The sequence below is a fragment of the Macrobrachium nipponense genome, chromosome 10, assembly GCF_015104395.2.
Source record: "Macrobrachium nipponense isolate FS-2020 chromosome 10, ASM1510439v2, whole genome shotgun sequence".
In the NCBI taxonomy this organism is placed as follows: domain Eukaryota; kingdom Metazoa; phylum Arthropoda; class Malacostraca; order Decapoda; family Palaemonidae; genus Macrobrachium; species Macrobrachium nipponense.
In genome coordinates, this window is record NC_087204.1 from 44,411,352 (window position 1) to 44,437,480 (window position 26,129).

The 26,129-nt window shown below is 39.7% G+C and overlaps 1 protein-coding gene and 1 long non-coding RNA gene across 2 annotated transcripts in view; one reads left to right on the forward strand and one right to left on the reverse strand.

Annotated features, from left to right (window-relative positions):
- LOC135224154 (uncharacterized) overlaps window positions 1-23,489 on the forward strand; it is a 65,912-nt gene extending 42,423 nt beyond the window's left edge. The window contains exons 6-7 of the mRNA XM_064263031.1: window positions 13,693-13,833; window positions 23,187-23,489. The gene's annotated coding sequence lies outside the window, so the exon portion shown is untranslated. The remainder of the gene's footprint in view (window positions 1-13,692; window positions 13,834-23,186) is intronic.
- Window positions 4,329-4,848, reverse strand: LOC135224153 (uncharacterized). Its single transcript, XR_010316655.1, has 3 exons — window positions 4,775-4,848; window positions 4,551-4,643; window positions 4,329-4,424 (listed from the first exon to the last, which is right to left on the reverse strand). It is a non-coding gene; the product is annotated as an uncharacterized LOC135224153 (long non-coding RNA).
- Window positions 23,490-26,129: the final 2,640 nt, after the last annotated feature.

Genomic DNA, 26,129 nt, shown 5'->3' on the forward strand with positions numbered 1-26,129 from the left:
CAGAAGAAACTATTTAACAGGTACAGGCAGTCCCCGGGTTACGACAGTCTCGGCTTACGACATTCCGAGGTTACGACGCTTTTCAATTATATTCATCAGAAATTATTTCCAGGGTTACGACGCATGTTCCAGGGTTACAACACATGTTCCAGAGTTACGACGCCTACAAATGCTGATCTGGCAGATGAAATATGACATCAAAAATGCAAAATAATTAATATTTAAAGGTTTTTTTAATGAAAAATGCAATAAGAATGAAGTTTACATAGTTTTGAATGCACCTAAAGCATTAAAAGTAAGGTTTTCTTAGGATTTTTGACAATGTTCCGGCTTACGACGATTTTCAGCTTATGACGCGTCTCAAGAACGGAACCCCCGTCGTAACCCGGGGACTGCCTGTACTGTCGAACCTTGAGAAAGAGTCTACTAATGACCTTCTTTCTCAGTCAGCGAAAAGGCCTAAGGAACCTCCAGCGATGGGAGCTAAAGCTTCCCCTCTACAAAAGCACCCCTTTCGAGGAGGCAAGTCGAGGTGGCAGCATAGACCAAGGACTAACCTACGAACTATTTCTAAGTCTACCAAGAAACCTCCCTTTAAAACAGCAGAGAAATGAAACGAAAGGTCCTTCACACACCTGTGGGGCTGAGACTCCACGACTACTGGGAGGAAGGGAGTCTAAGAGGAGCAGAACAGTGGGTAATACAGGTACTTCGAGAGAGATATGTGATCCCATTTACGCAGGATCCACCACTGTCCAATACACCTGTCTGTTTGACAACATACTCGACAGGATCAACAAGAGCTTTGGCTTTAGCCAAAGAAATAGAAGAACTCATCAGTAAAGAAGCCATAGAGTAGGTATCAGACAAGAACTCCCCAGGATTCTACAACAGCGCTTCGTAGTCCCCAAGGCATCAAGGAGATGGAGACCCGTGTTGGACGTAAGCTCTCTGAACTTCTTTGTCCGGAAGACAAAATTCTGAATGGAAACCAGTTGATCGATGATCAGCCATCCAACCGTGTGACTGAATGGTAACTCTCGACTTGAAGGATGCATACTTCCATGTCCCCATCCATCAGAACTCCAGGAAGTTCCTGAGATTCGTCTTCAAGAAGAGTCTTCCAGTTCAGAGCCCTCTGCTTCGGACTGTCAACCGCCCCTCAAGTATTTACTTGGATTCTCGCTCCCCTAGGAAAATGGCTGCATTTGATGGGGATCAACACAGCTTGTTTTTACTTAGACGATTGGCTCCTGAGAGCCAGATCCAGTCATCGGTGTGTGAAGGACTTAAAGAAGACACTTATTTTGACACAACAATTGGGTATTCTAATAAACACAGAGAAGTCCCAATTGATTCCAACTCAGAGGATTCTCTTTTAGGGATGATACTAGACTCTAGCTTTTCGGGGCTTTTCTCCCCAACCCCCAAAGAGGATAGAGTCGTGCCTGTCGACAGTCCAACAATTTTTTTTTCACCCGTCCTACTCAGCCCTCGAATGGATGAGCCCTCCTCGGGACCCTGGCTTAAGTTGAGAGTTGTCAGGTTAGGACGCCTACATGTTAGGTCACTTCAGTTCTTCCTGAAGTGACAGCAGATGGGGAGCCCATTCAGAAGACGAGGAGTATCAGGTCTGTGGACAAAACGAGAAAAGACCTTACACATCAATGTGAAGAAAAGAATTGAAAGCCATCCTCTTAGGACTACAAGCGTTCGACCCTGTTGTCACTGAAAGGAACATAACGATCTATTCGGACAACACCACAGCATTGTCATACGTAAGCAGGGAGGGACCCATTCATTCTCTCTTAACAAGATAGCCGAAGATCTCCTCACCAGGACGAACGAGAAGAGGATCACCCTTTTTCCAAGATTCGTCCAAGGAAAAATGAACGTTATTGCAGACGAACTGAGTCGTGTGAATCAGGTTTTGCCGAGAGAATGGACTCTGAACAAGAGATTGTGTCAGGACCTCTGGAAGCTTTGGGGAAGACCATCAATATACAGGCAGTCCCCGGGTTACGACGGGGGTTCCGTTCTTGAGGCACGTCGTAAGCCGAAAATCGTCGTAAGCCGGAACGACACTTGGAAATATGCCTTAAACTAAGAAAAAGTTAGAAAGAGACCTTACCTGTGTGACATGCAAGTATTGCATGATGTAGTGTGGTTATTTCAATGGCAAAGGATGGTTCTTGAAGGTATAATTCTTTATTAAACTCTTGTGACACTATAAAGCACAATGTACTACACTTAATCCTTAGGTTAGATTGTACACTAAACACTATTATGCACTGTACACTACGTAGTATGTATGTAATCCTTTGGTAGATCCTGGAGTACACTAAAATCCCAGTCTGGTAGCTCTGGAAGGTAAAAGTATAACACAATTAGTACAAAATACTACACAAAGTCCTGAATGCAATATGTAAATTATAGATATCAAGAGTAAAAGAGTTAATGTATGTTAATTAATTCCTTACTTTTAGTTTATAATTCCTTACTTTGAGTTATATCAAGAGTAAAAAAGTTAATGTATGTGAATTAATTCCTTACTTTTAGTTTAAAGTTGTCATGCTATGTAACCCTGGATGCACAAAGTCTTATGTGGCCCCATAGCCTACATCATTCAGGGGGTTCTGGAATGTACAAAAAATAATTAGTAGTCAGTAAGTACTCATTGCATAGTAAGTTACATACAGTAATATGCACCATACAGTGGTTTAATATCACATATATAACATGTATAAAAACTTAGTTAATGTATGTTAATTAATTCCTTACCTTTAGTTTAAAGTTGTCGTGCTATGTAACCCTGGATGCACAAAGTCTTATGTGGCCCCATAGCCTACATCATTCAGGGGGTTCTGGAATGTACAAAAAATAATTTTGTCAGTAAGTACTCTATGCATAGTAAGTTACATACAGTAATATGCACCATACAGTGGTTTAATATCAACTGGTACGTATGCATGTTGTAAATGATTGGTCTACACCCCCTGTTCAGCAGGGAGTGTACAGTAGTATGTAATTCCATGAGGGACCTTGATCACTTATCCCATGTGAGAGATCTTGGTCACTTTTTTTTAGTACGTATAAAACTTACTTAATATATGTTTTACTACTATGTATAATTCCTTACCTTTATGTATGTAGTAACCCTGGACAAAGTTTTATGTGGCCCCATAGCCTGCATCATGGAGGGGGTCCTGGTTTTCTGGAATGTACCAAAAAAGTATCAAAGTTAAGTCATGTATGTATGTTTAGTAAGTTACATACAGTAACCATACGTACAGTGGTTTATAACATGTATGTACATAATCAAACTTGGTTGGAAATTCCTGTAAAAAAAAGTTATGTACGTATGTAATACTACTGTATGTAAAAACCTTACTGTTCATACTTTGTTACACTACATGTTACATGTGATACGTATACTTTCCTGAATTTTTGGGTTTTTTCCATCCAAAATGGTGCTTCTACTTGTAGTTATCCCTTGATGACACTTGTAGTAATTTGTTAGTAACAACCTGGAGTTGTGTGAAAAATGTTGGTTCTGGAAGGAAAAGGTAACAAAATTAGTGTACAAAATATACACTACAGAAAGTTGTGAATGCAATATGTTAATTACTGTAGATATATCAAGAGTACTAAAAGAGTTAATGTATGTTAATTAATTCCTTACTTTTAGTTTAAAGTTGTCGTTCAATGTAACCCTGGATGGACAAAGTCTTATGTGGCCCCATAGCCTACATCATTCAGGGGACTCTGGAATGTACAAAAAATAATTTTGTCAGTAAGTCCTCTATGCAGAGTAAGTTACATACAGTAATATGCACCATACAGTGGTTTAATATCACATATAACATGTACGTAGTATAAAACTTAATTTAGAAATTCCTTACATAACTTACCAACTTTTAGTGAGTCTCAAAGCTGTTACCTAGGTTGTGGGAGATGGAGGTGGAGGTGTAGAGCATTCATGATAAGGATGCATTCCAAACCTAACTTCAGTGTGCTTTATCACAGATAACAGGCTAGGATGATGGGCAGTCTGGAATGAAGAATTAATATTAAAGGACAGTATGTACCACTTAGGTGTACAAAATTTATTGTACGTATGCAAACATTAAACACAACTGAGAATTCCTTACCTTCAGCAAAATGAAGACATGTAGGCTATGTAGAGGTCTGGTTTATGTAAGTCACAGGTGCATGCCAGTCTGGAATGATAATGTAATAGTACATATGATTATAGTATGTATGTTACATACATAACATGGTTATTACATATGTAATAATAAAACATTAATAAAAAAAAATGTCCTTACCAAATTTTAGTGGTTGGCTTGCTTACTGGGATGGCCATATGGTACATGAGAGTGGGTGGCTGGGCTATGGAGTGGGATGGGCAGGTGCTTGGGAGTCTGGAATGATAAAAAATATATAAAATGATAGTTACTACTACTGTAACTACTGCACATGTTATTACTGTTTGACATATGTAGTGTGTAATACGTATGTTCAATATAAAAAATGAAGAATTCTTTTACCTGAAGGAATGGGAGAGGTGATACTACTCGTATCAACTGATTTGGGCTCTGGAGAGGTGATACTCGTATCAACTGATGAGGGAACATCTAGATCTAGGAAAGAATGATAGGGGTACATAAATATATTATAAGGTGGATGTAATTGTAGCATATGTACACTTTTAATAAAATTTCTATTAGCAATTTATAAAACATTTTATACAAATTTGTTAAGGATTCCTTACCTGATGTATAGGGCGAGGCATCAAAACCATGGAAAGGCTCAGGGTCATCTGGGTCACTGTCACTATCAAAAGGGGTCTGAAATGAAAAAAAAAAAAAATAATAAGGTTATGCAACATCAAACACATTGTACCACTATGTAAGTTAGTGTACGTATGTATGTAGGGTGTAAACAATTTCCAACATGAAAATGAGAAAAATGAAATTGCTTACCTGATTGTACACGTACAGGTGGGCGGGCTGATACAGAGGGTCCAGGTACAGGGGGATCTGGAACTGTCACAGGTAGTACAGGGAGATCTGGAACTGTCACAGGTAGTACAGGGAGATCTGGAAATGTCACAGGTAGTACAGGGGGATCTGGAACTGTCACCACTTCTGCAATAAAATTACAAATGATGAAAATTAATGAAGTTACAATTTACTCTTACATTTAGTTGTTACATTAAAAAATTAACACATTTTAATATGTCCCTATGTAAAAACACATAAATTAGTAAAACAGTTCAGAATTCCTTACCAGGACTAGGAGTGGAGGTGGTGGTACTGGAGACTTGTGAAAGAAAGTGTCAAGCCTGGACTGCACACTTCTCTTCGTCTGCTTCTCCTTCAGGGTCTCCTTGTAGAAAGTCACCAAATCCATGATTCCTCTCTTGATTTTGTCAAACCTAGAAACGTTAGGGTCTTCTGCCTCAAAAGAAGCCAAGGCTCTCTCCAGATGAGTAAAAACCCTCTGACAAGCCTTTCACAGTTAATGACCTGGGTTTTGGCTCTGGTGCCGCCTCCTCTTCTCAATCATTTGTTGTTCAAGTTCAAGTAAGTCCTCTGCAGACAATTCCTCTCCATGGGAAGCCAGCAGCTCTGTTACATCATCAGGTTCAAGATCTAGTTTCAGCCTCTTGCTTAGCCCTACGATCTTCCTCGTCACAGTCTCGACGTCTCTGCCTGGTCAAAGCCTTCAAAACTGTGCACAAACTGTGGACACAGTTTCTTCCAGGCCCCATTTAAAGTGGTCGTCTTCACCTCGTCCCAAGCACTTGCAATATTTTTCACTGCATCAGCAATGTTGTAGCCCTTCCAGAATTGCTTCAGTGTCAACTCCTTGTTAGCTCCTATGTCACTCAAACAAGCAAAAAAACGTATGGTCATTCTTAAGGTAGTAAGCCTTGAAATTAGCTATTACTCCCTGGTCCATTGGCTGTATCAGCGATGTGGTATTGGGTGGGAGGTACACCACCTTCACATTAGGATGCATGTCGCTCAAATTTGAAGGTGACCAGGGGCATTGTCCAGGACTAAGAGGGCCTTAAAAGGCAGACCCTTCGAAGTCAAATACCAGCTCCACTGCTGGCACGAAATGGTCATTGAACCAATCTTCGAAGACCATTAAGGTAACCCAAGCCTTCTTGTTTGATTTCCAAATCACAGGGAGTTGACTCTTGAAAATGCCCTTGAAAGCCCTGGGATTCTCGGCCAAATACACCAGCAAGGGCTTCAGTTTCAAATCACCACTTGCATTGGCCCCAAACAGCAAAGTCAGTCGCTCCTTTCCAGCTTTATGGCCAGGTGCTGACTTCTCCTCCTTGGAAAGGTACGTTCGATTTGGCATTCTTTTCCAAAATAATCCAGTCTCATCCACATTAAAGACTTGGTCAGCCGTGTAACCACCATCCTTAATTATCTCAGCCAAACCACCTGGAAAACTTTCTGCTGCTCGCTATCAGCACTAGCAGCTTCACCTTGCAGCTTCACATTATGCAAATTTGCACGAGCCTTAAAACGGTTAAACCAACCTCTACTCGCGGAAAATTCACCACCAGCACTGCCTTTGCCAAACTTTTTCACTACTGCCTCATGCAGCGCTCTAGCCTTCTCCTGGATCACACTTAAGCTCACCGGAACACGTCGCTGGTTCTGGTCCTCCCAGCCAGATCATGAGCAATTTCTCCATTTCAACAATGCTCTGGCTACGTTGCTTCTCGTTTATCACCGTTGACTTCATCGGTGCAGCATCCTTAACATGCTTCAGAATACGTTCCTTGTCCTTCACAATGGTTACCACCACCGTGGTCCTGCTCAAGCCTAAAGAACGGCCTATTTCGGTGTTAGTTTTCTCCCTTCTCCGAACGCTTTATCACGTCATATTTGACCTCCATCGTGATGACCTTCCTCTTCTTGGATGAAAACTATCCATCGGAGGAAGTACTTTGGCGTTTAGGAGCCATTGTAAATTTGCGAAAATGGCAAGGAATTTCAGCAACGTCTTAGCACACAACGACTGAACTTCAGGCAGACACGCGATTGAAGTGGCGTCCTTTCGTATTGTTACGCTTGGCGTCCTCGACCGTCCGAGGTCGTTGTTCGGTCAATTTACCATACAGTTTAATAGCGTTAATTAATTTATGCACCTCCGCTCAAAAACTAGTTCTGCATATGAGGTATCGTTAAAAAGCATAACAAAACGTCGTAACCTTGGAATTTGTGTTGTAATCTAACCAGAAACTTAGTTTTTTTAATTATGTACTGGAAACAAGCAATGATTTTTCATTATTTGCGCTTTTGGACTGTTTTAAACTGCGCATCCCAAGCTAGTGTATTCATTCGCCCGCAAACTAGTTCCGCATATGCGGCGTCACTAAAAAAATTCAAAAAATACGAAAAAAAAAAGTGTCAAAAATCATCATAACCTCAAAATTTTTGTTGTAATGTAACCAAAAACATATTTTTATTATATACTGTGCTAAACTATAAAGGATTTTTATCATAGCATGCGTTTTTTAAAAGCGTCGTTAACTCGGAGCGTCGGAAGCGTCAGCGTCGTAACCTCGGAACAAGCGTCGTAACCCAGGACGGATTTTCCATTGAATATTTAAGAAAAAGCGTCGTAACCTCGGAACGTCGTAAGCCGGAAACCGTCGTAACCCGGGGACCGCCTGTACTTGTTCGCCACATTAAGGAACAATCACCTCCCTATTTTCTGTTCTCCAATTCCAGAACCACTAGCGTGGAGAACAGATTCAATGCTGCTAGAAAAGATTCAATGCTGCTAGATTGGACAGGACTAGACATTTATGCTTTTCCACCCTTCAAGATGATAAGAGAGGTATTAAACAAGCTTCAATCACACCAGAATGTGACAATGACCCTAGCAGCTCCATTCTGGCCCAGGAAAGAGTGGTTCCCAGACCTTCTCAGTCTGCTAGTGGATTTTCCCAGACTACTTCCACAAAATCCATTGCTTCTAAGACAACCCCATTTCAACCAATATCACCAAGGATTGTCTACTCTGGCCCTGACAGGATTCAGACTGTCAGGAACCTCGTCAGAGCAAAAGGTTTTTCGCGAAGGGCGTCAGAAGCTATTGCTAGCTGCAGAAAAAAGGTCTTCTGCCAAGCTCTACCATTTCAAGTGGAGAGTCTTTAGGTCAAGGTGCAAATGACATAGATATCTTATTCTGAAACATCTATAACAGAAATTGAGGAATTTTTGTTATTTCTGAGGGACTCCAAGAAGTTGGCCACTTAGACTATTAAAGGATATAGGGCCATGCTTACATCAGTATTGAAGCATAGAGGCCTCAACATCTCGTCAAATCAGGACATCAGCGACCTGATCAGATCCTTTAGTTCCTCCAAAATATTCAAGCCTGAAGAAGTGGAATGGAATTTGGATGTAGTTTTAAGGTGGCTCTCTGGTCCTCAATTAGAACCATTGAATTCTCTGTGTTATCACACCTCAAAAAGCCCTAGGCTATACCCACCCCAACTGCTTACTTCAATAGTTAAAACACCAAAGATGTGTTACCTAGAAAAAGAAAAAACACTTATAGGCTAACAGCCTATTTTAATACTAATTTTAAACACCTAATATACCTTAGACTATCATATGGGTACTCACTATTGATTGGCCCATGCTATCTACTAGTTGAAGATACACATGTACTTATTGCAACTTTACATTTTATGACTAACAATGGCTGCTCCTATTAGTAGTAGTAGAAGGGTGTTGTCATTGAAACGGCTCCATTGCTTACTTTATGCCTCCTTTGTTTGTGTGTGTGTTTAAGTTATATATCTATAATGTCACAAATCTTTTATAAATTTTTCCCCTTCATCAGATCAGCAAACAAAAGTATGTTAGCTAACAATTCCTTTCTATTTTCATGATTTGGCTGCTGCACGAACTCAAAGTACATAATATATGTACATAATTTATCTATTTCGTGAATGAACATATTTATGATAAAAAACATGATTTACTGTAATGATTACAGCACCCAACTATAATATTAATGTATAAACAGCAAACTACAGCAATAAAAATCTATTTTTGTTTTTTGTTTATGTATAGAATCAGCTGATGGACGTTTATTACCGAAAGAATTATTTTGGAAAACAGTTTAGTTGCTAAAAGGAATGAATTTATTAATTGAATTATTATTTTTTTAACTTTGTACAATGAAGTTTATGATACAGTAATTCATATTTCTTTGAGAGAGAGAGAGAGAGGAGAGGAGAGAGAGGAAGAAGAGGAAGAGAGAGAGAGAGAGAGAGAGAGAGGAGAGATAGAGAGAGAGAGAGAGAGAGAGAGAGAGAGAGATAGAGAGAGAAGAGAGAGAGCACTTAGGACGAGAGTAACTGTTGCCTAGCTTGAGAGGGCTGCTTAGGACAAGAGTAACTGTTGACTAGTTTAGCTTGGGAATAACATAATGAAATTTGTATTCTAAATATTTTTATGGTGATAAGAAACGAAACTTCGATAGTGATAAGATATTCTCTTGTATGCTGTTATAATATGTGATAATCATTGAGTCAACTATAAAAGTTGTTTTAAAGCACAGTTTAGTAAATCACAGAAAGAATAAAAATAAGGCAACACGTGTACCTACAAATGTCAGGGACCATCTTGTTCTTTTATTACGATAATAACAGATCAGTATTCAACAGTTTTTTTTCTTTAAGTGAAGAGAGAGAGAGAGAGAGAGAGAGATGTTTTGCTATTTACATTCATATTATTTGAAAATTTGTAAATGATGTTTATCCTAAAAATGTATTTAGTCAAGAAAAGAAGATGAAAACGCAGTATATTAGTGAATCTTGCTCTATGATAAAATTCACGATTTCATTAATTTTCCAGGATATAGTATTTTGGCACTTCAAAAAAAGTAAGTAAAGTGATTTATGATAGAGTTTAGAGGATACTTATGTAAAATACATCAGTTAGTTTGTAGAGAACGGTGTACCCACTATCACATTGTGTAAAAATAGTATGTATGAACGAGACTGTAGGTTTGGTGACGTCACTGTGATCATACATATTTTTTTCGGGAATGAACATACATTTATGATCAAAAATATTTACTCTATTGATTACAGTACCATACTGTAATATTAATGTAATCACATCAAAATAAAGTAATCAATGCATACTGTAAACATGTAAAATTTATTTTTGTCTTTCGTAAAATGCATTCCCCAAGGAATTATTCCTTGAAGAGGCTTTTTATTATGAAGATATGCCAATAATATATAAGATATGGATTTTATTATGAATATATGACAATAATATATAAGGTAAAAATGGTTTTATTACATTTACGCTTCGTCGCCGATCACAAACAACAATAAAATAATCTATGACAATTATCGTTTGTATGACTGCAGTGTTCAGAGAAGTCGATTATGTTATACCAAAACAATAATGAAGTTCGAATTGAAAATTAATGTTTTCCTAAATGTTATACTACTGTAATTACACTATTACTATTAACATTCTAAAAGGTTAACGAATGACAAAGGTCGCTGTGAAGCAATGTAAATCAATGTTTACATTTCTGCTGGCCACTCAACTACAAGTTGATGTCAATGATGTGGAATTATTCCATGAATAGGCTATATATTGTGAAGATATGCCAATAATATATGAGGTGAGAATGGTTTTATTACCTTTATTGTCAGTTAATATCATAATGTGAATCTGTTCATGCATTTGCTGGTTATCGGACCCGGACGAGGCTTAGCCTACCACAGACAAGCCCATGCTGCTACGATTCATACCAGCGATATAGACTGAGAAGTGGTCCAAGGAAAAACCTGTGATTAACTGATACCATGATTGCTGATCCGTGACTAAGCGAGGCCCCATTGTATCTAGGAAGGCACTATTCCTAGTTGCCTTAGCCACAGCGGGAAGAGTAAGCAAGTTGCAAGCAATGAGTAAGGAAGTGGGTTTCGCCTAGGGCAATGTAGTTTGTTCCTTGGCCCTGTTCTTTCAGGATAGAGAACTTAACGGACTTAGTTGGGGCGAAAGACAAGGAACGTACGTTGTGTCCAGCCAGAGCTATCAGACACTGCCTGACTAGGACAGAAACTTTGAGAGGAGAGTGGAACCGACTCTGGTGCTCAGTGAGAGAGGACCCATCTTGCCCTCTTTCAAAGAGTGCAATGTTGTTCTTCTTGAGGAGTTTGATCCAAGAAGTGCATGCCCAAACTCATGAACAAACTCTTAGTGTGCTAAAAGTGAAGACGCACAAGATTCGTGCAGTAGCAACGTCTTTGGCTTTCAGACAAAATATGTCTCTATCCTCCATTATGCAAACAACATTCTGGAGGTCGAAATCGGCGTTTGCTTTATCACATTATATGAAGGAGGTAGAAACTTTGAATTTTAGCCTAGCCTAACTTTCTTTACTCAAGTGAATAATCTACCCACCTGTACGCATTCTCCAACTCCAGTATACTCCAGAAATCACCTTAGATCATCAGCACAACAAGAACTTACGACCCAAAAACTCCTACCAGACAGGGAGCTCTCCCCTACCAACCAAACACCACACGCACGTGTCTCCTTCTGCCCCGTGTTATTGTTTACACCCCACTGATGCTGTTGCCATCTTGTCTATGACGTCACAGCCTATGACGTCACAACACAACTTAAATACATCAACAGACACCTTCTGGAATCAACCATATGCTGTCAATATATAGGACACCCACCATATTACAACAATGCATAAAATACCAATAACCATTATACAATATATAATCACACTTATCTCTTTCTCCCCTCTCCTCTGACTGTTTCCTAACCTAGTCACCTCTTAATTTCCTTCATCCTCCAACACTACCCTCTACATAGTTTCTGACCATCAAGACCATCTTTCTGCCAAACCTAACAGCAGCAAGAGGATGAGCAAACTTCTTGATCTCTTCAGGGGTGTGAAACACTCAAGAGGACGGGGATCGACTATGCTCGATTTCATCCTGGATTTCGTGGCGGGGGCTCAGAATCTTTTGGTCCCTGACGATAAGTAAAAGTCCTTACAATTCCCTCCCCAAATGTCTTCAGTAGCAACGAGTAAGATGGATGCTACTTGGTACCATTATAGTGGTAAGGCACCATCGAATGAGAGCTCGTCCCCTCAGACTTAAAGGGTGCTCCTCCTTGTTAGCGCTGGGGTGACCGAGAAGGAGTTCAAAAAATACTCTCTTTTTGGCTTCGACAATCCACGAATTAAAAAATCTTGATTGTACCTTTACGTTCCGCAAGAACTTGTCGGTATCGCAGGTACGGAAGGCAGGGAGATGGTCTAACCAGACACTGTCCATCTCCTACCTTTGGGCTATAGCCCATGGGTCCTTGGACACTTTTCCTTAGGACCCATGGTGGTTGCTCAACATGTTGTATAGCTTGCTCAGCTCCTTTATCTGGACAAGTTTGCATCCCGCCTTGTGTGACTGCAGGAACAGGTTGGAATGAGAATGGGATTGGCTTCTCTTCCCTCTTCATTCTGCTCTCCTCCTATAGGCAGAGAGCGGCGTTCATCACATGCTTGAAAGGGCAGTCGATGCAGGTAAACTGTATGACTGAGCTCCATTCTTGCCCTTTTCATTTGGGTATAGAAGTGTATATCCATCCCTTCCCTAACAGGGTGGGAAGTGGACACTAGCATGAGACAAAGTCGACAATGTATATTTGTCTTCTTGCTTCCGACCATAAGTTCTTGTTTGCTATTCATAAGAGGCCATGCTTGCCTCCCTCTTATGAATAGGTCCAGAGATCTGACCATTGTCTTGCATTCTCATACTCCGATCAATTGGCCAGAGGCTAGTTTCCTCCTCCTCCTCCTCCCTCCTCCTCCTCCTCCTCCTCCTCCTCCTCCTCCTCCTCCTCCGACCCTCATCCTCCCCTCCTCCTCCTCCTCTCTCCCCCCCCCCCCCCCACCCCCCCCCCCCCCCCCCCCGCTCTTACGACCAGGGAGGGAACCTTGGTTGGGCAAACACCAGTCTGTTCACAAGACTCAGATTCCTCCCACCAATCAGTGAAGTCTTCCTTATGTAAAGGACGAATGGTTTTTGTATAACGTGTAGGAACAAATCACAAGTTTTTAAAGTAAATTGTATTTTTCGTAACTATACAAACCTGCGGTCCTTTACATATAGGCCCACCTCATGCCACCCCTCAATCTGTTCACGGGCCTAAAGCAAAGTGGAATGTTTACGTCCAGTCAGGCGGGACTCCCGACTATCGGACGAGCAGTTACTGCCTAAATACCTGTTATTAGAATCTAATGACTGAGTTCCAGGTGGCACTGAAAGTAATTCCTTACGTAAAGGACCTCAGTTTGTATAGTTAGGAAAAATACAATTTACTTTCAAAAATTGTCGTATTAAGTGTACATATCAGTTTCTTGCCATGAAGGGTTGACTAGTAAATTTTGGGTATTTTCTGGCATTTTGTATTTATCTGGGATTGTTCTTATTGCATTTTACAATAATTTTCCTTATGTCTATCATACAACATCCAGAAAATACTGTGATCACTTCTGGCTATCAGTCATATGAATATTCATTGTAGTTGATGTTTATTGGACGTTAATCATAATGTAGCATTGTAGTAATTGTTCTTGCTTTAATTACAGTTCAGCGTTATACCTTGTGAATCGATTTTGCCCAGACTATGCTGCACTGTTGAAAGTGTTTACAGAGATTAGGAAGAGAGATCCTCAGTTTTCTCCAGTGACTATGTTTGATTTTGGATCAGGAGTTGGAACAGGCACCTGGTAAGTAGTATATTTGAGTACTGTATTTGGTATCTCTGGTAGATGTTACATTTTACATATTTATGTCAGCTCCTAATAAGGAGAGCAATGTTATGAATTTTTTCATTGGTTTTTATAAAGATCGTGCACTTTTATAGAACAAGGTCAAAAAAATCTGTGAACCTGCCAAGGTAGATTCTTTGGAATAGAATGTTCAATGAGAAAGCATTTGTTAGGGATGTGAATCACTGAATGACAAGATAACATTGACATGAAATAGTAGTTGAGAAGTGATTGTCATGTAAATGAAGGGCCTAGAGCATGATGACTTCAGCATTACATCCATCCTAAAAGTTGCAAGTGTTTAGAGCCATAACACTTTGAAGAAAAACTGAATGAACACTGGTACTTGGCAATGTGACATGCTGCATCTCAACAAAATGTAGATGGGGTTGCTCTGCTAAACAGGTTGTTTGTACTTATTTTAGTCTCAGACATTAAAGGCTTCAGTGGACTCTGCCGGTTATAACAAGGCTTGCAGTAGATGGCCAAGTAAAATACTTTTTGGCTATGTTTTATCATAATTGCTACTATTGGAATGAAGGATGCTGCTATCATTCACAGTAGAGAGTAAAATTCCATGAATGTTAGCTTATGTATTTGGAGCATATGACATTAGTATAATCATCCCTGTAGCATACAGAACTTACAAGCAATACGTACCTAGTTTCCTCGCATGGTTGGATAATTTTTTCTGTACTGAATAAAGAAATTTTGGCATCAAGCAACTGATAAGCATGAAGAAATCCTCAGAATAGTAAATGCAGAGGTCTGGAAAAACTAACCCCTATTAATAGTAATAACCAAAGCATAGTGAATCCTGGAGGGATAGAATAGTCATCAGTAAGTCAGCAAGTTCCTTATGTTTGAAAATTAGCTTGAAGAAGATTGGATACGTATCTAGTGGCAGAGTTATTGTGAATTCAGCTGGCTAGATGTAAAAGTATACCTCAAGTTATCTAATTTTTCCTATCTGCTAGCACTAAAACTTTTTATGGAAAATTTCTTCCAGTGTGAATTTGAAGCTTTACCTTTATATAGGAGTATGCCCCAGATGATTAATGGGTGATTAGTTGGTGAATGTGAGAAACCTCCTCTTCACTAGCCCTAAGCCAGCACTTTTGTGTTGCCGTGGTGAAACATGAATATCCAGTACTCATCTCTGACAGCCTTATTGAAGCTATTACTAGTTGAGAATTTTGTTGAATTTGGACGGCAAAGTAGTTATGATATAGATGTTTCTAAATTGAGTGGTTGAATAACATTGATGTATAGATCATGAGTGGATGTTTGAGGCTGATAGATGCCCTCCATTACAATTGATCCTCACTGGGTTTTGTACACATAGCAGGAATAGGACTTCCATCCCAGACTTCGTTCAAGAAGTGAGGTAGCTGGTCCCCCTAGCTTTGGAATAGATTTGGCAAGGAGTGCAGAAAAGCAAGACTTTGCCAGTATCTTTGACCGCGTTGAACCATTTGGTTCCTTCTGATCATACTGCTTTTGGGGCACCTCCTGCTTGTGCTTGTTCTACCCTGGCTCCTTATAAAAAGGGTGGGTACATTTTCAAAGATAATGGTCTTGCATGATCTCCAACATTGGCAGTATGTGGGCATGTGCTTAGCTTTCCCCAAGTAAGATTGGTGCATATATAGTGGTACCTTGAGATTAAAAAAAATTAATCCGTTATGAGGCGCCTTCGTATCATGAGCTTTTCGTATCTTGGACCGCATTTTACTTGTAAAATGGCTAATCCGTTCCAATCCCTCCAAAATTTCATAATAAAGCTAAGTTGACCTATAAACAATGAAATACTACAACAATTTGGATCATTCAATACCTAACTTAATATGTACTGCTAATATACCTGTAAATAAAGTGTATTAGTGTACATGGTATACAAGAAATACTGTATGTACATACGTACGTATGTAGTAAAATGTGGAACCTTACCTTTCGAGTGAGGCTATCTCTGAAAGTGGCGACAGAGGAGGTGACAAACGGCAGAAACGTACACTTAACTTTACGAAAACACATAAAAAAATGTAAGGAAAACAAACTAAACTTTACAAACACATAAAAAAATGTAAGGAAAACAAACTAAACTTTGACAAAACACATTAACAAAACTGTAACAGTGAACTTTACAAAAAACTTAAAATTAAATTTTTTTTTTTTTTTTTATATACAAAATTCAACTTCTTCACCACTTTCAACTTTCTGTTTTGTTTTTTAGTATCACTTGGTTCTTCCTTTTTGCTTACTAATACTCCTACTAAAGGCCTCTTTAGAAAATAACTATCCAAGGAAGATTGCATTTGCCTACTTGACAATGTTCCTGAAACGACTCAGGCAAATGTCATCACACTGTGCAAGCATATGACCTGTGTAAGCCTTTTCGGGTGTCTCTTTTCTATGAATGATTGCACCTTATGAAAAGCAGCTAGAGCCTCCTTAATTTCTGCCGTTGTCATAGAGTCGTCGTCCTCCTCCTCGCCGCTGCTAGAGAACTCCTCTTGAACGACGTTATGTTGCATGGCCTCCAACTCCTTCAGGTCATCCATCAAGAAGGTCATTGATGTCGTCCTCGTCGACGACCAGCCCCACGGACTTGCCGAGTGCAACAATCTCGTCAAGATCTGGTTGCAAAACAGTTTCAGGATCGTCAACTGTTCCTGAATCTGCAGCACCAGCTTCGCCCACGTCGAATCCCTCGAAGTCTCGGGCGGATATGGCATCAGGCCAGAGTTTCCTCCACAAGGAATTCAAGGTTCGCCTCGAAACCTCCTGTCAAGCTTGGTCGATGAGTCGGATGCATATGACAATGTCGAAATGCTCCTTCCAAAATTCACACAAGGTGAGGTTTGTGGTATTGGTGATGTCAAAACATCTCTTAAAAAGATGTTTCGTATACAGCTTCTTGAAGTTCGATATCACTTGCTGGTCCATGGGCTGGAGGAGAGGGGTGGTGTTAGGCGAAAGATAAAGAACCTTGATGAAGGAATACTCCGCTAGGATATCTTCCTCGAGGCCAGGAGGGTGGGCAGGGGCATTGTCCAACACCAGTAGACATTTCAGAGGGAGGCACTTCCCTTCCAAGAATTTCTTCACTGTCGGGCCGAAACACAGATTTACCCACTCGGTGAACAAAAGCCTCGTTACCCAGGCTTTTGCATTAGCCCTCCACATCACTGGAAGCTTCTCCTTAAGCATTTTGTGGGCCTTGAAGGCTCGAGGAGTCTCCGAATGATACACAAGTAGGGGCTGCAATCCCCACTGGCATTGAAACAAAGTGTGAGCGTAAGCCTGTCTTTCATAGGCTTAGTGCCAGGTAGCTTCTCTTCCTCCGTGATCTACGTCCGACAAGACATTTTTTTCCAAAAAAGGCCAGTCTCATCACAGTTGAAAACTTACTGAGAACTGTAGCTTTCGTTGATCATCATCTCATCGAACGTCTTTTTAAAGGCTTCGGCCGCTTTCGTGTCCAAGCTGGCCGCCTCCCCATGCCGCACCACCGAATGGATGCCAGTCTGTTTACGGAATTTCTCGAACCACCCATGCAAAGCCTTGAAGTCTGGGGTTGGCGTTGATGTTCCTTCTCCGTCGTCTTCGGCCTGGGCAATCAAATCGCCGAAAATAGCGCTGGCTTTGTGGCAGATTGCCATCTTCGTTATTGTATCGCCAGTGATTTCTTTGTCTTTTATCCACACAAGAAGAAGCCTTTCCATCTCATCGTGCACGTGGGTCCTCTTGCTGGACAAATAGTGACGCCCTTGGAAGGTGTAGCTGCTTTGATGACATCCTTCTGCTTAAGGATGGTCCCTATTGTCGACGGATTTCGCCGTATTCCTTGGTGATCATACTCAATCGCATACCAGCTTCATACTTCTGATAATCTCCATCTTCGTCTCCAAAGAGAGCATCCTCTTCTTTCCATGAATTTCAAGTTTCTTGGGACCCATGACTACGTATATACTGTACATAATTATGTAGTACGTATACTTATGTAGTAAAGTTCTCACACAACACAATAAAGTATACTACAATGAAATCACTAACGAATTTACGTTAATAAACGAAATAATTAGAACGAACGAATATCGCGTGCGTACAATACCGATGATGCCGTGAAGTGACCGAAGAAGCACTTCGCTACGTAGATGCATCATGGGAGAGATGCTAACCAATAGGAGAGAAGGATCTCATGGCAGTGACTAGCATCAGGAACCAATGGGAGAGCGGGAGGATGGTGGTGAGCCTACTAAGTTGGCGGCGCGCGAGTTTCAAAATTGTTATCGGTGGTCTGGGCAAATCTCGGACTTTACAGCAACAACTTTTCGTATCTTGAGCAATTTTTGTATGTAGAGCTGTAAAATTTTTCGTATTTGCTTTCGTATCTTGAGTTTTTTCATAAGTAGAGCCTTTCGTATCTTGAGGTACCACTGTATTATGGATTCTTTGGCATACCTGAAAAGGATGGGGCCTTCTCTGAACATCAGACAAGAACCTTCCTTCATAATGTTCCTGAATTGCTTAATTTCAGCTAAGAGGTCTTCCATTCCTAACTTTTCTTGCTTTTCATGTGGAGGAGCTCAGTGTAATTGAGCTTGCAGTTGCTGTGGTATTGCATGTGAGAAATACCCCTGCAATGAAGACAAGTAGTACTCCTTACTGTTGTCTTCCTATCTCAACCTCATGCACTGCTGTCATGGAGAGAGTAAGACTTGTGGCAGAAGTAAACCGAAGAAATGCAGTTTCCTCCTCCTCCTCCTTGTTGAGCTCTTTCTCCTCTTTCTCTTGTTCTACCCTTTCTTTCTTAGCAATAAGGTCGTTGGGCTCCAATTGAGGACACATTCTGGCCACAGTTTTCTCCAAGCAGAGTTCATTGTCCTGGAAGTCACTCCCTGCCAAGCCTTATTTATAAGGCTTATGCAATTGAAGATATTTAAGTAATTCTTCCAGGGCTCTCTTAAGATCAATTCAGTGTCTGAGGTCACTGAAAAGCACCTTTGAAACAGATGTACAGGTTTTTGAAGTTTGAAATGACTTGCTGGTCCATGTGATGGATAGGAGGAGTGGTATTAGGGAGCAAGAACTTCACTGTTATGAAACTAAACTTCTCCAATAATTAGTCTTCCAAACCTGGAGGATGGGGAAGAAGGTTGTCCATTACCAGGGGGCACTTGAGTGGCAATTGATTTTCCAGGAGGTATTTCTTCACACTTGGACCAAACACTTTGTTGACCCACTCATGAAATTTTGCTTTGTAATCCATGCTGTTTTGTTAGCCTTCCACATCACACACAATTTACTCTTGATAACATTGTTTTTCTTGAACACTTGGGGAGTTTCAGAGTGATACACCAGTAAAGGCTTCACTTTGAAATCCCCACTAGTGTTTCCACAGAACAAGAGAGTTAGCCTATCTTTCATAGACTTTTGTCTTGGCACTGCATTTTCCTCCTGTATGATGTAGGTCCTCTTTGGCATTTTTTTCAAAAAAGGCCTGTTTCATCACAATTGAAGACTTGTTGGTGGAGGGATCCTTCAACCTCTATGAATATCCTGATTTCATCCAAACTTGCAGCCTCCCCATGTCTTACTTCACTGTGTATGACAGTTCGCCTTTTCAATTTGTCGAACCAGCCTCTGCTGTTCCTTAAATTCACAAACAGCAGTACTCTTAGGAATTTTTTTATCAAGATCCAACACTGTCTCCTGGTCTCCCAGTAACTGTTGTTATTCATTGATCCACACCAACAGCAACTCAACATCAGCTATTTGCAATCTCTGTTTTATTAATGAAGTTACCCCTTTTACAACATCAGCTTCCTTGATTTCTTTTTCTTTCCAGGATGGAGCTGGTCATTGTACATTCTGGAGATCTGCCATGCTTACCACTTTCGTACTTTGATACTAGTTCTTTCTTAAATTCAATCAATATTTCTCATCAGTACTGAAGGGGTAGCACTCAGAACTTTCTTTGGCCCCATGGTGGCTTATTTAGTAGTTGCACTTGATCAAAAAGCACAAAAAACAATCAACACATGGGGTGATGCAGATGAACATGTGGGTTGATGCTTACTCAGTGAGAAACAAAGGCAGACTGGGTCACAAGAACACATGGGATGCATTGTTTGGGAACTAGATGAGACGTCAAAGTCATGCGGTGTACCTGGACCAGGGATGGACATTTCCAGCTGTACAATATCTAAGTGGTTGTATGAAATCCAGGATAAAATTTTGACGAAAAAAGTCTCTGAAAAATGCGGGCATACGAAATCTGAGGTTTGACTGTACGTATAGCAAAATATGTAAAGCAGTCCCCGGCTTACAACGGGTCAGCTTACGACGTTCCGAGGTTACGACACTTTTCAGTTATGTTTATCAGAAATTAATTTCCAGGTTTACAACGCATGTTCCAGGGTTACGATGCTTACAACGCTGATCTGTTGGAAGAAATATGACTCTAAAAATGCAAAATAATCAATAATTGAAGACTTTTTGATGAAAAATGCAATAAAAATACAGTTTACGTAGTTTTTAATACACCCAAAGCATTAAGAGTACAGGTTTTTCTTAAAGTTTTTGACGATTTTCCGGCATACGATGATTCTCGCTTACGACGCGTCTCAAGAATGGAACCCGCGTCGTAAGCCAGGGACTGCCTGTATACAGTTCATAAAACTGAAAAACATTGCTTGGATGGTTATCAGTGCTGCACAGGTGGAAAGAAGCGTTGGTTATGTTGCTTAAGATTATTGTGGTGTTGGTAGGCCAGGAAAAGAGCTTAGGGGGAGAGGCTAGCATTTGACTTAAGAGCTTCATTGCTGTTATTGTGTAAATGAACTGTGGCAGGATCACAAGCAAACGCAAAGCAAAGCAAAACAAAACAAAGCAAAGAAGATTTCCCCACTTTTACGTTAGTCTGTCCAGCTACCAAAATTTCCCCCTGCCACACTTTCCTCTTTACGTTACTAATTACTAACAGGACTATTGGTTTAACAAGGTAAAACACAAAAACTCTCAAAAACCTTGTACTCACCAACTCTTGACACAATCAGGGCGAGACGCTATGCTGTCCACTGGATACAGTCGCTGAGACACAAACTCATCCACTAGCACCCAACACCAGACCAACAACTGCCAAAATACAACATGACAAATCACTACACAAACAAACACCAAGATTTTTCAAAAACTTGAAAAAAAAAAACAAATCACTAACACAAACAAACACCAATCAGTATCAAGATTTCTCAACACTCAAAAAACAAAAACATCAAACACAACAGACACTCACCACCTCAAGATCCATCAGATGGACACAAGCACAACAAACTCAATTACTCAATATACAATAAAAAAAACATACAATGACAACTGACCACCAATAACTTTCTTCAAATACTGCCCTGACTGACGGACTGCCAAATACAGACTGATCTTCTCACTCCCTCAAGGCTCCGCGACCAAATCCCCAGACGAACCCAACTGCTCGCCAACAAGCAATTCACTCACTAACTACCCACACACCATTCTCTCTCTCTCTCTCTCTCTCTCTCTCTCTCGCTCTCTCTCTCTTCTCTCTCTCTCTCTCTCTCTCTCTCTCTCTCCTCCATAACACTTCGTTGCTTGACATGTCATCAAACGTCACTGTTTTCATCACTTCTAATTGTAGAGACCTATATTTCATCACTACAATAATGTATGGTAGAAGGTGTGTGGGTGGGTGAGCACTTGATATTTTTGTCAGTCTTGGCTAAAATATCATTTTTTTTGCTTTTGAATAGCTGCTAAAGGTATGCATCATGATAACATCATGAAAATTTCCCTTCTTCCAATTGGCTACATTAGATTATCAATGCATTGTAGCCAACCACTCTTTATATGTTTACTTTTGTTGCTCATCAGTCCTCATTGTTTATGGTTCAGAGCAGTTGCTATGTGATCACGCATCTCATTGCTTTCTCTTCTACAAGTGGCTTTTGTTAGGATCCTGCAGTACTGCAGGTGTTATTGCTGTGTGTGTGTAATGGCGTGTGTGTGCCTTGTATGACCTTAACACCAGTATACTAAGAAGGCCAGGAAGTTGCAGACCCTTCACCATCCCCTTCATCAGTCACTCAGTCATAAGCTTTGAAATACAGGTGAAACTTTGGTCACCCTTTGCTGACATGCAAGGTTCATTCAACCAGCAAACTGATGTCTGTATACTGCCTCTCAATGACCTGGACCCTCTAGGCACCCCAATGCCTCTTCTGACCAGAGTACAGGAGGTACAGGACCTTGGCGATACATTAGGGTTGTAGGAGGTGGGGGACAAAGAGGAGGACTTCTAAACCTCTTCACAAGTTTTTAAAAATTCTAGCCATTGTATGCATTTTTGGCACAATTAATGAGAGAGAAAAAGTTTTGTTTTTAACTGTATTTTTTATTGTGTAGACAAAATAGGAAAAGGAACGTTACCCATATGATAAAGCAATGTTTACTGTTTGTATTGTGTGGTGGGTATTGCATTTGTTAGTTTGTTCTTATTATACATTGCACATAAATTATTTTATTTTAAAAAGACTAAATAAGAAAAAAGTGTTAATCATGTTTCACAAAAATATTCTACTGAAAGGTAGTGTACTTAACCATTTTAACAGTACCTACCATAATGTGTGTTGTGTATAAGCATAAGCATATGTACGTCTTGTTTCATATATAGAAAATTAAGGTACTTAATTTAGGTTTATCAAGTGTTTAGTTTAAAGTGTGTTGGCTCTTGTTTAAAAAATATGTAGTGTATACGGTTATTCAGTAGTATTGACAAGGTATGGGAGGTAAGGGTATGAAGTTAGAATTTTACACCCATGGAGTGTTCTTATTTATCTTATCTGGAAATTTCCTTTAGCAGGCAGGGCCTTAGATTTATTATGCTGTATATTGGAGAGATGCTGTAAGTGCTTTGCCAGAAAATGGTAGTTGAAATAATAAAGTACAGGAAAAGAGACAGAATGTCAATGAACATGCCATATACAGAGGTTAAGTTAGGTGTAATTAACCTCACTCCTATAGGTCAGTAAATCAGTTGTATGCTGTATCATTTCCTTAATGGTAGATTCAAGATATTGAATATGTAACAGGAGATTTTTTCTTTAAAAGTTAATGTTAGAAATAAACTGAAGCACTAAAAACACCTATGAATCTTAAAGTTATTTTTAACAGTTCAGGGTTTTCCATTTTGCGATGCAAGAGTCAAAATACGGATGTTGATGTTATTACACCTAGTAAACAAAGACTAAATCTTACTTTTGTCTATTTCACAGGGCAATGGATAGTATTTGGCCACGATCTTGTAAAGAAGTTGTTTGTATTGATGCCAGTGAAGAAATTAACACACTGGCAGATAGATTGTTGCGAGGAGGAAATATCACAGATGAACGTCAGATTCGACCAGGAGGAACTTTCTTCAAACAGTATCTACCAATGTCTGATGTACTTAAGTATGATTTAGTCCTTGCATCTCGGTCATTGTTTGAGCTTCCAAATATGGAATCTCGTCTGAGAACTTTAGACGTATTATGGCGAAAAACTGAAGGTTACCTTGTTGTTATAGAAGCTGGAACAAATGCTGGTTATAAGCAGTTCTTGAAGCACGAGACTACATTCTTCAGTTGGGCAAAGTTGCTGAAGAAGAATCGAATAGCTTGCAAGGTCATGTGTTTGCCCCCTGCCCCCATGAAGAATTTTGCCCTAGATATCTAGAATGGCACATATATCCCATGTAATTTCGAAGTCCCTATAAACCACTTAATTTTTCTAAAAATGTAGATGTTTCAAAAGAAATATTTACCTACTGTAGTGTTAAAAAAAAGGAAAAGTGAAGATACAAAAAATTATCCTCGTTTGGTAAAGATCCCATGTTACGGAAAAAGCACATTATTTGCAAGGTTTGCACAAAGCATGGTACCCTCAAGAGTTGGTTGCCACAAGAAGAAACACAGTAAAGAGTGTTACAATGTAATGAAACACTCAAAACTAGGTGATTTGCTACCAATAATGATATCAGACTTTGAAAATGCCTGTTCAACCCCAAATGATGTTAGTGATGACTCAGACTTGTCAGATGATGATAAATGTGAAGTAAAAGTGTGAGGATGGCTACAGTTTAATTAGTTATTAGTGATGACCCAGACTTGTCAGATGATGATAAATGTGAAGTAAAAGTGTGAGGATGGCTACAGTTTTATTAGTTTATTAGTGATGACCCAGACTTGTCAGATGATGATAAATGTGAAGTAAAAGTGTGAGGATGGCTACAGTTTATGCAGTTATCAGATTGTAAATTTTGATAAAAATGGGATTATCTAATTTTGTCCCTCTTCTAATTTTCTCCCTCCTACTATCTCTTCCCACAAATGTTTGAAATATATCAATTCTTCTATAGCCTCCTCAATACTTTGAACTTCTGCTTTAATGGTAGATGTTGCTACTCCTGGATTTTCTGGACTTCCATCATATGGGACTTCTCTTACCATCTGTCAAGAATATAATATAACCCAATTGAGTATGGTCATTTATATTCCCAAATGAAGCATCTGCATATGCTTCCCAATAAATCTTTTCTTCTTCCGGCTCGCTTATTGTAACTTCTTCCATTATGTTTCTTCTTAGTTTTTATCACAATTTTGATAAGCTGCTTCTTATCTTAAGTCATTCCTTCTTTAAAGGCTTTACTTAATTCACTAACATCGTTTGATATTTTGGGCATGGTATGTACTGATATCCAATTCAGCTGTCTTACCACTGATCTATACTCTGTTAATTCCTTTTGTCCTAACACACTATTACCTGTAAATCTTTTAGCTTCTGGTTCTCTTATAGAATTTATATACTGCCACTGATTAAGACAAAATTATTCTCCTTCTGCTGTACTATTACTCCTATATACTACTTCTACTTGCAATTTCCCTTTCAATTCCCCAATGATTTCCTTTAAAAATCCTTCAGTTCCTCCATAGCAGAAATCGTCTACATGTGTACCCAAAATATCTCTCATTTATTGTCTTTTCTCCAAAGAATATATTAGGTTCTAATGTACGTTCTCTCGCCTTTAAGCTCCACTACTTTTACCACCTTACAATACCATGCTTTCGCTTTGTTCTTGATCCCATAAACAGATTTCTGCAATTTCCGTAATCCACTCCAACCATCTTCCCTAGGTGGCATTAACTATACTTCTCTTTGTATTTCATCACCCCGTAAATATGAAGTTTTAACATCTAATGTACTATAACAATACCAGTCTTTTCAGTTTTATTATTGTCAAACAAATTTTGAATTCCAGCATTGCATGTAGGAGCATCTCTTCTCATTCAAGCCATCTCAATCTTCAAAACCTCTAGCTACCAATCTTACTTTACATATCCTTTCTCCCCCTTTTACTATCCGTCATGTAAGTATATATCTTTTTGGCCAATGTCCTTTACCTCCTCATATAGCTTATTTTCTCTCCAACTTTGCTAGTTCTTTTTCTTTAGCTTCCATTACGCTTCTATTTTCAAATCCTGGCAACACCTCTTCTTCATTTTCAGTTTTTTCTACATGACTATAATCCCTTAAGTTAACCCATCCCTTGTTACCTGACTGTGAGTCTTATACATTGTACAAATCAGCCCAAGATTTGCTTGATCTTTATCCTGCAAGATTTAATATAGTCCATTCATCTACTTGTCCTGTATCATTGTTTACAGCTCTAACTCTATTTCCCTTTTTGAATTTGGGTATCTCTTCTATTAATTCACTTCTAGTAACTCACTTTCCTCATCATCTTCAACTGTTTCTTCTACCACATCTCTTTTTATAGCCTCTTCTGTGTCTTCATTCCTTCTCCAGCTCACTATTATCTCCTTTCCTTCCTGCCTATCCACATTCCCTTCATGAGGGGCATAGGATATACCTTTGTTCATATGCAGAACAAAGCTTCGGTCTTAACAATAGGATATTTCCAAGCGCAGGTGGTAAACCGGTTAATACAATCAGAGATTGTAAGCAAGGAATCTGTGAGATCTGGCAACGCCTGCTTATACAAAGTGAGATCTGGTCTAAGACTGCGTCTCACCCATGATAACCAGTCTTTTCCTAACCGCCTTGGAGAGTAGACGCTTACGATTTGCTCTCCTTCCTTCCAAGCCAGTTGTGTTTTGCCCATGTTCTTTCTTTCCAGTGTGATTGAGTGTTTGTGTTTAGGATTATGGCTTCCTCTGAAA